Consider the following 13,792-nt stretch of genomic DNA (forward strand, 5'->3'; position numbering starts at 1 on the left):
ATCTAATATTTTGAGTAATTTTATGTGTCAATAAGTTGTTACTTTTTATTGTTGAGTAATTTTCCATTGTAGGAATGGGATGTACCATAATTTACCTATTCTTTTGCTGTTAACAGATTTTGGCTATTATGAATCAGTCTTATATAAATAATTGTATAGAAGTCATTTTATGGCTATAGCTGTGAATTTCTCAAGTAAATACCTAGGAATGAAATTGTTATAGAATATGTGTCTATTTAGCTTTAATAGAAACCTCCAAATAATTCATCACGATAGTTTTACTGTTTTACTTTCCCATCACTAATTTATGAGAGTTCTAATTGCACCATATATTTGATATATTTGCCAACATTTGTTATTTTCAATATCATTTTTTTATTTTGAAAAATCTAGTAAACATTTATTGGCATTTTATTGTTATTTAAATTGACTTTTTTTTTGGTCACATGTAATCTTGAGAAGTTGAAGACTTTTTTTTCTTTTTTTAAAATTATACTTTAAGTTCTAGGGTACATGTGCACAACGTGCAGGTTTGTTAAGTATATATACATGTGCCATGTTGGTGTGCTGCACCCATTAACTCGTCATTTACATTAGGTATATCTCCTAATGCTATCCCTCCCGCCTCCCCCCACCCCATGACAGGCCCTGGTGTGTGATGTTCCCCTTCCTGTGTCTAAGTGTTCTCATTGTTCAATTCCCACCTGTGAGTGAGAAATTGAAGATTTTATGTGCTTATTGGTCACTTGTCTGTCTCTATTTTTCTACTGGACTGTTGTATTTTCATTAAAGATTTGTAGATATTCTTTGCATTTTCTATAAACACATGCATTGAAATATATATGTATTGTGCCTTATATGTATTTCTCACAGTGTATTATGTGATTATACAACTTCTTAATCATGCTTTTTTTTGCAGAAATTTTAAATTTTGATGCAATCCAATTTATAATTTTTTTATTGTAAGTGCCTTCTGGACTGTAAGGAATCCCTATCTACTACAAAATCACGTATGTTTTTCATTATAAGCTATCAATTTCTAATGAGCCATTTAGGTATGTGATGAATTTCAAATTTATATTCATATATGGAGTAAAATAAAAATAAAGATTATTTTTCTTTCCACAGAGATATCCAGTTTATTCAAAGCCATTTGTAAAATAGGTTTTTCCCCTTTTACTTTGCATTTGAAAATAAAAAGATTATATATGTATGAATCAATTTCAATATTCTCTATTCTGACACATCAATATATTGGTCTATCCTTCATACAATACTACACTGTTTTGGTTACTATAGCTTTATAGAAAGTCTTGGAATCAGGTGGTATAAGTCCTCTAACTTTGTTCTTATTAAAACTTGTTTAGTGCTTTCTTGATTTTTGCATTTTTATATACATTTTAGAATGATTGCATGAATTTCTTCACAAAGGCCTGCTACGATGATATCAAATCTATAACATGGATATATACAGTATCTTGAGTCTTCCAATCTTTTGATGTTTTATTATTTCATTTATTTTAATTTTAAGACAAGTTGTTTCTGCAATATTTCAGAATTTTCAAGGTGAAAACCCATTTTTATTTGATTTATTTCTAGAAGTGTCAGGCTTGGATACAATTTTAAATTGATTTATTTTTAATTTCAAGTATTTCTTGTTCATCACCAGTATATAAAAACCTAAGTGCTTGTTATATATTGACATTGTATCCTTCAATTTTGCTATAATTTTTTATTGTTTCTAATATTTTTTCTGGAAGGCCTCCCATACGGCCTTCTATGTACAACATCATGTCTTCTGTGAATAGCAGCAATTTTATTTCTTCCTTTCTTTATTTTTTCTTATTTTATTGCACTAGCTACAACTTTCAGTATATGTTTGTTAACATATATGAAATAGATATTTTTAAATTTTTTTCCATTTATTTATATAATCATGATTTTAAAAAGTTGATCCCTTTTATATAGTGAGTTACATTTTTTGCTATTTTTGAATACTATACCTTACATTACTAGAATAAACTCTATTTTTTTGTAGTATCATTTTTATATATTCTGGATGTGGAATCCTTTTGTATATTGCTGGATGTGATTTACTAATATTTTTATTCAGAATTTTGCATGTATGTCCATGAAAGCTATTGATCTATAGTCTTCTTTTCTTATAATATTTCTTATGATCACCAAGTCTAGTAAAAAATTAGATTATTATATATGAGTGAATCTCAGATTTATATATGAATAATTCATCTATGTTTACTTAGGTAATTTCCCTTACTAATCCTAAAATAACACTTGAGGTAGCAGGAGATAACCAACTTTAAAATTCTGTATCTGCATTATGATTTCCATTTCTTATATAAAATATTTAAATATAGACATCTGAGATGCAGTCTTGCTCTGTCGCCCAAGATGGAGTGCATTGGCATGATCTCCGCTCACTGCAACCTCCACTCCCTGGATTCAAGCAATCCTCCTGCTTCAACCTCCTGAGTAGCTGGGATTACAGGTGCATGACATAACACTTGGCTATTTTTGTATTTCAGTAGAGATGGGGTTTCACTATGCTGGCCAGGCTGGGACTACAGGCGCACACCACCATGCCTGGCTAATTTTTGTACTTTTAGTAGAGATGGGGTTTCACCATATTGGTTAGGCTGGTCTGGAACACTTGACCTCAGCTGACCCACCTGCCTCGGCCTATGAAAGTGCTGGGATTACAGGTGTGAGCCACCATGCCAGGCTACAAAAATGTAAAATATATTTTTAAAAAGCAAGACTTGATAATCATTTAAGCAATGCTGTAACAGCTGCTCACATCATTAGCTCTTTGTTGTTGGTATTTTTGTTATTTTGATGACTAATATCTGCCTAATTATTAGGATATATTGTACAGCTGACATGACTTGGATGAAAAAATGCCAAAATATTACCTTGTTTTAAATGACTCTTGCTTTATAGTCATAGCCTGCACATAGCATGAACTAGTCACCAGTATTCACTTCAAAAATCCATGTCAACACGAGATATAAAAATCAATAAATGGAATATAGAATTGAAAAAAAATAAGTTTTATCTCTTACATATTTTCTAACTTTGTTTTGATAATCTGCTCTGGGTGAATGCTGACACTGTCCAGTTTGTTTTGAGTTTGCTTGATGTGCCAGACTTTGGTTAAGTGGTTTTCAAGCACTAATTAATTTAAACCAACAAATTCATGAGCTTGGTGCTACTGTTATCCCCATTCCTCACGACAAAACTTAATATCAGAGAGCTTATATACCTGAACCAAGGTCACACAATAAGTAGTAGAACAGGAATTCAAACCCAGGTCTTTCTGAAATCAAGTCTGTGCTTGAAATGTCCCTAAAAATTACTAAGTGATCATATTGATCTTATGATTTAGAAGGTCTAGAGTGCAGCATGAATTTGTTTGTTTGTATCAAGTTCTCATGTGATGTTGATGCTGCTAGTTTTTAGGCATTTAAAAAAAATGTTTGACCTTCTCTCTCTGTCTCTCATCTCCCACCCTAAGTGTTTTGTTCACCCAGTTTTATTGAGGTATAATTCTTTTTGTTATGCCTCAGACTACATTTGGGGTAGTAAGGCTCTAAATGTACATACTATCTCCACATTTCTGTTACATGTATCAACAGGAAAACAATTGGCTTTTCTAGGTGAAAGTAAAATTAATAAGAATTACCTTTTTATACACTTGCTTTTACTCCAATACACCAACAAGCCCCTCCCCATCACCACCCGCCTCATATGTCCACCTTTAATCACTGAGGAACCTAATATCCCTACATTATCATGCTTTGGTTTTTTAATTTGTGGTTTTCATTTTGTTTTGCTGACAGTATCCATTGCCTCTCCTCTGCAAAGACTTAATCTCTCTGGTCATCTTTGTATATTGAAAAAACAATTGATTAATACCTCAACTTCATCAAAAAACCCTTGTTTACCATTGGAAAACTGATATTTTTAGCAAGAAGAAAAAACTGAATATAAATCTATTCATTTTAATTACAATAAGCAGAAATAGAATTAATAAGTTAATTCTATAAGTTATGTTAGCATTTGTAAAAGGAGGCTTAAAACTGAGTCTCATGAGATTTGTCCTTGTTGGAGTTGTAGGAGATGAGGTTAATCCACTAATTCTTAACGTACATCATGTGAAGTACCACGTGGGTCAACCCTGATCAGGCTTTATCCACAGAAACAGATTTTCCTAAAACTGAACCAGAAAAGAAGTAATAGAGGGAGAGTTTAATCCAGACTTTCAAGTTTTTGACTGGTGGATATAAGCTAATCTGTTTAACTTCAATAAGATTCTGCTTACCTGACTTGTTTTTTGTAGATTTCAAAAACTCTATTTGTTATTTGGCCTCTAAAGCATCACTGGACCTTTTTCTTTCTTTTTTTTTTTTCAATACAGATAGACTTTAATAAAATGCCTTAAGTAATATTCTTTATCCTTTTCCTCTTAGTTGCTTGATATGTTCTTCCTGTGTCATTTTCTCTTTTGATGGATTCTGCATATACCACGTTTCTGATAAGCATTCTCTAAATCACTTTGTCCTCTCTCACAGTTGGCATTTTTTTTGAAGTCTGAAAATTTTCTGTTGCTTCCCTTAGAACTTGGTCTCATGAACATTTTAAATCTAATGATGTTATGATCACTCGATCTTAGATGTTCCCAGTGTGAAGCTTATTTAACATACTTGGCACTCTTTCAGGGACGAAGTCCAGAATTCAATGGAGTCATGTTGGCTGCTCAACAGACTATAGAGAAAAGTAATCCTGATATACAGGCCCTGAGGAAACATGGAGTCTCTTCTTTCTCTATTGCTGCCAAAGCTAGTTTCTCTAATAATATACCAGCAATGGAAATTCTCATGCAGATCCTATTTTTAGCATGAATCTTGGAATATAACCCAGTTATCTTGCTCTAAAATCTTGGGTGGGATTCCAATGAGGAAGCCAGTCCTCTGCATCTGTTTCTTTATAACCATCTGTTGTTCTGGCTGGCCCTGTGTCTTTGATCTTCTTTTTAGTTCTCTTTGCTTTTCAGAATCAACAGTCCTGCACTTGAAACAGCTTTTCCTGCCCCTTGAACTCTTAAACAGCCAATGGCATGGGTTTTCAAAAGTGGGTTTGAGGAAAATATGCATGCAATAGTTATATTGACTCCATTATTTTCCCACAAATTCCAATGAACACATGCTCTCAATAGAAATCCAGACTCCAGTCCATGTACTTGAACATTTAATTGTTTGAAAATAACACATTTTATTATGAAGAAAAATAATCTATATTCAAAATTTAGCAAGTATACCCTGGCAAAAAAATATATAAAGTTGTTTTCAAATTTTCCCATTCAAGAATGGTGATATTTAAATACATTTTCTCCTTGACTTTTTTCCATATCTATTAATTATATTAATTAATATATTAATACCATATTATTACATATTATATCATGTTATAATAACATATCTTATAATCCCCATGCCTTTAAAAATGTCGTATTCTTCTGTCACTCAAACAGTTATTTTGGACTCTCATTTGCTGTTTTGACTTCTAATGTTGCAAAATCTTCTTGAGCCAATAACATTTATAATTAAGGGAGCAGAGTTCTTAAAATTGAAAATGAAACTTGTTTGGTTATGAAATATCAGAGAGTTACAACTTTTTCCTTAAATAGATGTGAGTTGACTTTCATTAAAGGGGGAATAAAAGAAAGAACAAACATTTTAAGCAAATGTTCTAAACAAAGGTTGCAAAATCTTACTATCTAAGACATGGCTCCTCAATTGGATCTTACTGAGATTTACTGATAGGTCATAAAGGTCAGGACATATTTGAAGAACTTCCTGACATATAGATAATATATTATGTATAATTTAATACTGGATGATATAATAAAGATATTTCAAAATGTTAGTAGCTTGACACAAAAAAGTAAGTTTATCGTATTAAAAAAATGTGGACTTCCACAATTAGACAAGTTGGAACAAAAAAAAATAGATTCTTTGATGATCACCATTCTAACTGGCGTGAGATGGTATCTCATTGTGGTTTTGATTTGCATTTCTCTGATGGCCAGTGATGATGAGCATTAAAAAGTCAGGAAACAACAGGTGCTGGAGAGGATGTGGAGAAATAGGAACACTTTTACACTGTTGGTGGGACTGTAAACTAGTTCAACCATTGTGGAAGACAGTGTGGCGATTACCCAAGGATCTAGAACTAGAAATACCGTTTGACCCAACCATCCCATTACTGGGTATATACCCAAAGGATTATAAATCATGCTGCTATAAAGACACATGCACACGTACATTTATTGTGGCACTATTCACAATAGCAAAGACTTGGAACCAAGCCAAATGTCCATCAATGATAGACTGGATTAAGAAAATGTGGCACATATACACCATGGAATACTATGCAGCCATAAAAAACGATGAGTTCATGACCTTTGTAGGGACATGGATGAAGCTGGAAACCATCATTCTCAGCAAACTATCACAAGGACAATAAACCAAACACCACATGTTCTCAGTCACAGGTGGGAACTAAACAGTGAGAACACTTGGACACAGCAAGGGGTACATCACACACTGGGGCCTGTTGTGGGGTGGGTTGAGGGGGGAGGGATAGCATTAGGAGATATACCTAATGTAAATGACGAGTGAATGGGTGCAGCACACCAACATGGCACATGTATACATATGTAACAAACCTGCATGTTGTGCACATGTACCCTAGAACTTAAAGTATAATAATAATAATAATAATAAAAGAATAGATTCTTTGGGAGGCTGAGGCAGGCAGATCACAAGGTCAGGAGATTGAGACCATCCTGGCTAACACAGTGAAACTCCGTCTCTACTAAAAATACAAAAAAATTAGCCTGGCATGGTGGCGGGTGCCTGTACTCCCAGCTACTCGGGAGGCTGAGGCAGGAGAATGACGTGAACCCAGGAGGTAGAGCTTGCAGTGAGCCGAGATCGTGCCACTGAACTCCAGCCTGGGCGACAGAGCGAGACTGTGTCTCAAAAAAAAAAAAAAAAAAAAAAGAATAGATTTATTTTACTATCTTAAATAAACAGACAAGAAAAAAAAAACATATAAAACAGTGGTTGTTCGTACCTGAGGCATCAGGCAGTACAGACAAATGACCTCTGAGTGGGGGAAACCAACAAATCTGACAATCCTCAAATTTGCTTCTCTATAGAAAGATTCCAGATGGCAGTGAAGTGAGATAAAGCCCAGACTCAGTGAGTTATCTATGTTAAGAAGATAGAGCTGATAGTTTAGGAAGGCTAAAAGGCTAGAATTCATAGAGCAAGGTATTGGAGAACAACTTAGAGTGATAGTCCCAGAAATCTGCAGAGCATTCTCCTTGAGTCATCAGCTAAATACAGTTAAGTGTGTGCATGTGAGACAATTATTTGAAGCTAGAAAAGAAATGACAGAAAGGGAGCAGGATGAACAATATATGCAGCTTACACAGTGCCAAATATATTTCACTTTTCTAACTACTAGAGCAAAGAAATCTCATAATAATAAGCTATTCAATAGAGTAGTCAGGATCTTACTTCCTCAATTTTGGGACCAAAAAGACCCACAATTAAAGGTTGCTCTGGTACCATGCAAAAATAATTTAAAACAAATTTTCTAAAAATAAATTTCCTTATAATTAAGTTAACTTAGACATAGGGAGAAAGCTCAACAACACTTATAGTAAAAAGATATCTAGAGAAAAACAAAGTAAATTCAGTATTTAGCATCCAATCAAAGAGTATCAGAAACATACAGAAGAAAAAAATAAAATGAATGAGGAGGAAAAAAAGAGATCAATCAAAACCAATGGATAACTAACATTGATAAAATTGGTAGATGAGGATATAAAAACAACTAAAATGAATGCATTTCATATTTTATTATGTTAGAAAATCATGAGCCTGTTAAGAAAAGACATGGCAGATATTTTTTATAAAAGGAAATTCTAGAGATAAAAACTGTAATGTCAGAGATAAAAAAATACAATGGATATGGTAAATAGCAAAAGAAATGCTGCAGAAAAATTAGTGAAATTGAGAACATTGCACTATATATAATCTAAAACGAAAGAGCGAAGAAAAGACCAAAAAAGTCATAACCTCAGAAAACTATAGAAATCTTAAATAACAATATGTTTACATGTAATTTAAATTTCCAGAGAAGAAAATGGACCAAACAATTGAAATAAAAAGTAACCACAATTTTCCAAGTGTGTTGAAAATGATAAATATATAGATTTGAGAAGTTCAACCAACCCCCAAGTCAAAGAAACATGAAGAAAACTATACCAAGGAGCATTATAAATAGATTAAAAGCAGGCATAAACAGAAAAATGTTGAAGTATTCAGAGTTAAAAGAAATATTTTATACAGAACAACACAGATAAAAATGACAGCTGACTTTTTCATTGAAACAATGAAAGCCAAAAGGCAAAACAGAAACATCATTAAAGTACTGAAATAATATTTTTTAAAAAACTCTGTCAACTTAGAATTCTGTTTTCAGTGAAATTGTCTTTCAAAGACAAAGGCATCCTAAAAATACAGACAAGGCCATATCAAAATCACAATCACACACTACTACCCAACTACAAGAAAGAATAAAATTTAAAAGACAAACAAAGGATGATTGACAAGAATGTGGGACAACTAGAACTCTCATTCACTGCCCCTAACAATCTAAAATGATAAAACTACTTTTGAAAACAGTTTGAAAGTTTCTTAAAATGTTGACCACATATCTCCCATTGGGTCCATTCATTCCACTTCTAGATATTTACCCAAAAGAAATGAAAGCAAATGGAGCCTAAAAGTTGTAGATAAATGTTTATAGGAGCATTATATATAAAAGCCAAAACAGGCAATGGCCCACATCAACGTGGAAATGGCTAAACAAATTATGACATATACATACAATGAAGTTGACTCAACAATGTAAACAAATATCCAACAGTATAAGAAAAGTGCCATTTTCTTCTTATCTTTCATCATATGCTTCAAGGATGCATATTATCAATATGTATTAGTGTTTATGTCAACCTTTGTCACCTGAGAGACAGAGTTCCTCATTGTAACATTACCCTTTCCCTCCATTTCCTCTTTTTTTGTACTATGCTTGTTGGAAGAAAGTCACGATGAATAGCTCATATTTAAGGAGTAAGGAGTTACGCTTCACCTCCTTAAAGGCAAAAATTTTTACTTTATGAAGTTATATTTAAGTTATGGATTTCTTCTGCATGGAAGATTAGTACACTCTCTTGCATGTATTTTTTATTCAATAATTCATATCAGTATGGACTCATGCATATATATTTTATACCCAATACATTTTAATTACTTTGTTGCTAAGATTTTTTCCAGTTTTGGCCATGGGAGCTCTTTCATTGCCTTTTGTAGCTCTTTGATATACCGCCATCATTGTGGGTATATTGATGTATTCATTTATTGGCTGAACTTTTCTGAGCACTTCTTTATTGTTTAGCACAAGACACTCCAGGATCCTAAAATCAGCCAGTTCTCCAAGTAGCTTTGGTTTCTTCTTATTAGAGAAAGTTATTAGAAACCAAAATTTAGGCATTAGGTAGACTCATTCCACTGGAGTGTGATTGCTTCTAGGGCCTCTCAGCTGACAGAAAAAAGACATATATGTGTGTATACTAATCTGCATATTCACACACAAACACACACACTAATTATATATGTGTGTGTATATATTATATATAATCAATCTTTATTATACAAAACATGAGTTCACAATGATGCCTCCAACTGTAACCCATTACTACGTAGATTATTTCAGTTGTCTCCCCTTGTTTATCTGAAAACTCCTATTCTAGAAGTGAGAAACATGCCTCCTACCATCTGATATACATGCACTTAATTGTTTAATTCCAGTATACATGTATAGTATTATCAGTACTATTAACTCTACTCACATGGGAAACAACTTTATCAATTAGCACCCAGTACACCTTTCTCCCATGATTCTTGTCAATGAGGTTGATACATATAATTGTAACAAAGTCAGTTATGTCACGTTGTGCATTCTATGCTAGGATCTCCTGACCTCCTAAGTGAATTTATTTTTAATTTACATAAAGTTTATGTTTCGTGATTTAAAGTTCTATTGGCTTGACAAATGAATGATACCATGAACCTTTCGTTACAATATCATACCGATTGTTGCACCACCCTAGTTAATTCCCTGTGCTGCACCTAGTCACTGTAACCACCCACACACTCCCACACGTACACACACGTTGAACCCCTGACAATCACTGATCTATTTACCATTTCTATAGTTTGACTTTTCCACATCATAGCATATGTAATCATTTCCACTGGCTTATTTTTTAATCATTATGCACTTAAGTTCTCTCCATATATTTTTGTGAGTTGATAGTTTATTTTTTTAGATTATAGAATAAATAAGTCATGGTGTCAATGTACCATAGTTTTGCTTATCTGTTACCTATTGAAGGATACCTTGGTTGCTTTCAATATTTCATGATTATAACTAAGCCTGTTATACATATTTATGCACTGGTTTTTGTTTAGACTTATGTTTTTAAAAATGTTGGGAAAATATCTAAGATTGCTCTTGTTAGATATTATACTATTAGTGTTGCAATAAACTGTCAAACTGTCATCAAAACCGACTGTGACATTTTGCATTCCCACCAGCAATGAATGAATATTCTTGTTTTTCTGCATGCTTGCCAGCAAGGGGAAGTGGCATTTTATTTTAATTCTAATAGATGTGAATTGTATCATATTGTTGATAATATCTTTTACTTATTTTTTATTAGGTGGTTTGTTTTCTTATTGCTAGTTCTTAAGGATTGTTTCTATATTTTGGATATGAGCCATTTATCAGGTATGCATTTTTAAAGTATGTTCTCTTAGTCTTTGGCTTGTGTTTTCATTTCTTAATAGTGTCTTTGATAGAAAAGAGATTTTCAATTTTAATAAAGTTCGAATTATCATTTCATAGATCGTGTTTTGGTGTTTTATCTAAGAATTATCATTTCATAGATTGTGTTTTGGTGTTTTATCTAAAAACTCATTGCCAAACCTAAGGTCACTAAGGTTTTCTTCTGTTTTCTTTTAGAAGTGTTATAGTTTTGTATTTTACATTTACGTCTATGATCCACTTTGAGTCAAGTCTTGTGTAAGGTGTAAGGTCTGTGTTTACGTTCATCTTTTTGCATATCAATATTCAAATATTTTCAGTGCCATTGGTGAAAAAAACTTTCCTTTATTCATTGATTTTTCTATGTTCCTTTGTCAAAAATCAGTTGCCTAAAAAGGATACATAACACAAATCTCCTTACTAGAGTTTTCTCATTTCTTGTCATCACATTTTAGAATGGTAATATTTAAGAAAAATAAGTGACATATAATGATTGATATTTTGAAAAAATAATTTTCTGGACTCTAAATTATATGGGTAGTGCCATTAGAAAAAAAATGATTTCCTTACCTAATTGGTATTGCATTGTATTACCATAATTTCACACTTTAAAAAAATAATTTTGACATATTTTCAATTCAGGGGTACATTTGCAGGTTTATTACATAGTATATTGTGTGATGCTGAGGTTTGGGGTACAATTGATCCCATCACCCAGGTAGTGAGCATGGCATCTAATAGTTAAGTTTTCCAACCCCTTCCCTCTCTCCTTCCCCATCTGGTAATGCTAACACATCATAGGCATAAACATTTCTTTAGGACCTAGTATAGCCTGTATATGATTAGATGTTAATTACAGAGTACAGATATCTAATTATCTATTGTTATATTTATGGAAAAGGTAGCATCTTATAGAAATGTGGTAGATGTTAGGAAATTGTAACAATAGTGAATAATTTTTATATGCAACACAAGGTAAAAAATACTTATATTGTGAAATTTTCAGAGACTGCAGAAAATCTACTTTCCAAAACAATCGTGAGTATACAAAATAAAGTGAAGATTGCTGTATCTTTTCTGATAACTAGAGAGTCAACCATCCTGTAACAAATATAGTAAAAATCCATTTACTGAACACAGATAGAAAATGATAGTGACTCTATTTTTCCACCAGGAATCAATGGAAAAGCAGAAGTTTAGGAAGTACTTTGTCAATGAAATAATATCAAGGTTGAAGTTGAACTGCTTGAAGGAAAAAGCTGTCACTTTGAGACATGTATATTGAGGAAAGGTGTTTCAAAAATGATATATATAAAGTAAAAATTACATGTTCAGGAAAAAAATGAAGCTGAAATACAATGTGAAGAATTTATCAGATCTGAGATACTGATCCTGATAACACACATTTTGGGAAAATATTTTCCAAATTATCTTTTGGCATATCTAGATAGATAGATAGATACATACATACATACATACATATATACATAGATACATACATATTTGGAATCTCTATCTATCTATCTATCTATCTATCTATCTATCTATCTATCTATCTACATAAAGAGAGGGAGTGGATCCAAAGAGAAATTTCAAATAAATATTCAGATGTTACTGCTTTTATTTATTTATTTATTGCTCAAGCTAGATCAAAAGTTTGAAATTTGTTTAGTATTATTTTGCATGAAAATTGGTGCAGATCTAAAATTCCAACACTTCTGAATAAGAATTTTACTTTCCATGTACTTATTACAATTATTTTTTCCACAATACAAATCGATTCAGTTATCTCTCTTGCTTAAAAATCATCTATACTTACTTAATGCTGATGAGAATTATATCCTTAGTATAGCCATAAATGCTCTTTAGATCTTGGCTGTAGTTGATCTTTGAGGAATAAATTCCAGTCATTTTCAGTCACAATCAAATATGCTCTAGATCATAGATTCTTTACTTCTCTGGATATGTGGCACACTCTCAAAATCAAGGGCTCTTGGTAGGACATTCAAATAAATGAAACATATGTAAAACAACACTAACATCAGCAATAATTATAGTTCAATCTTCAATGTAGTATAAAGATGTCTCAACCACTCTATAAAAACTTTCACTGTCATGTCACAAGTTATTTTTTTCACTTTTAGCAACAAGCTGACCCACTGTGCTACTTAAACTTCTAGAGGTAGAGCTTGTCCTACTTAGATATGCCACTTTTTTTTGTCAGTGCTCGATAGCATACAGATTTACAACTCTTGCTTCCAGAAAGCTTTATCTTACCCTTTAGTGAAATAAAATCTGGAGATATGACACCCTGCCAGAACACACTTAGTGAGAACTATTCCAGACAAATTGAACTGCTTAGTTTGGCTTAAAAATATATTATGTTCTTTCTCTGCCTTGAGCTATTGCTTGAATCAATGTCCAGTCTTTTATATCCTCATCCAATTAACAGAGACCTGTGGTTTGAATGAATAAATGAATGACTAATGATAGTATTTTGAGTGAAACACATTTTGAAGCAGTGAGGTAAGAAAAAAATCAAAAGACAAAAAATTGATCAAAAACATTGTCCTGAAAGCTAAAATGTAGTTAATTTAAAGTAGTGATTGAGTGATTGTCACTGCTTTATCAGGTTGAATAATTTAATGACTTAGAAAATACTTACGGTTTTTCTAACAAAATGATCACTGATCATGACCAAAGAATAGTGTTCATCAAATAGTGAGAGGAAAATTAGATTTCAAGGGATCTGGAAGGAGTATCCTGAGCATGAAAAGGAAAAATAATTCTCCACTGCTAAGGTTCACAT

The sequence above is a fragment of the Pan troglodytes genome, chromosome 11 (assembly GCF_028858775.2).
Source record: "Pan troglodytes isolate AG18354 chromosome 11, NHGRI_mPanTro3-v2.0_pri, whole genome shotgun sequence".
Classification (NCBI taxonomy): Eukaryota; Metazoa; Chordata; class Mammalia; order Primates; family Hominidae; genus Pan; species Pan troglodytes.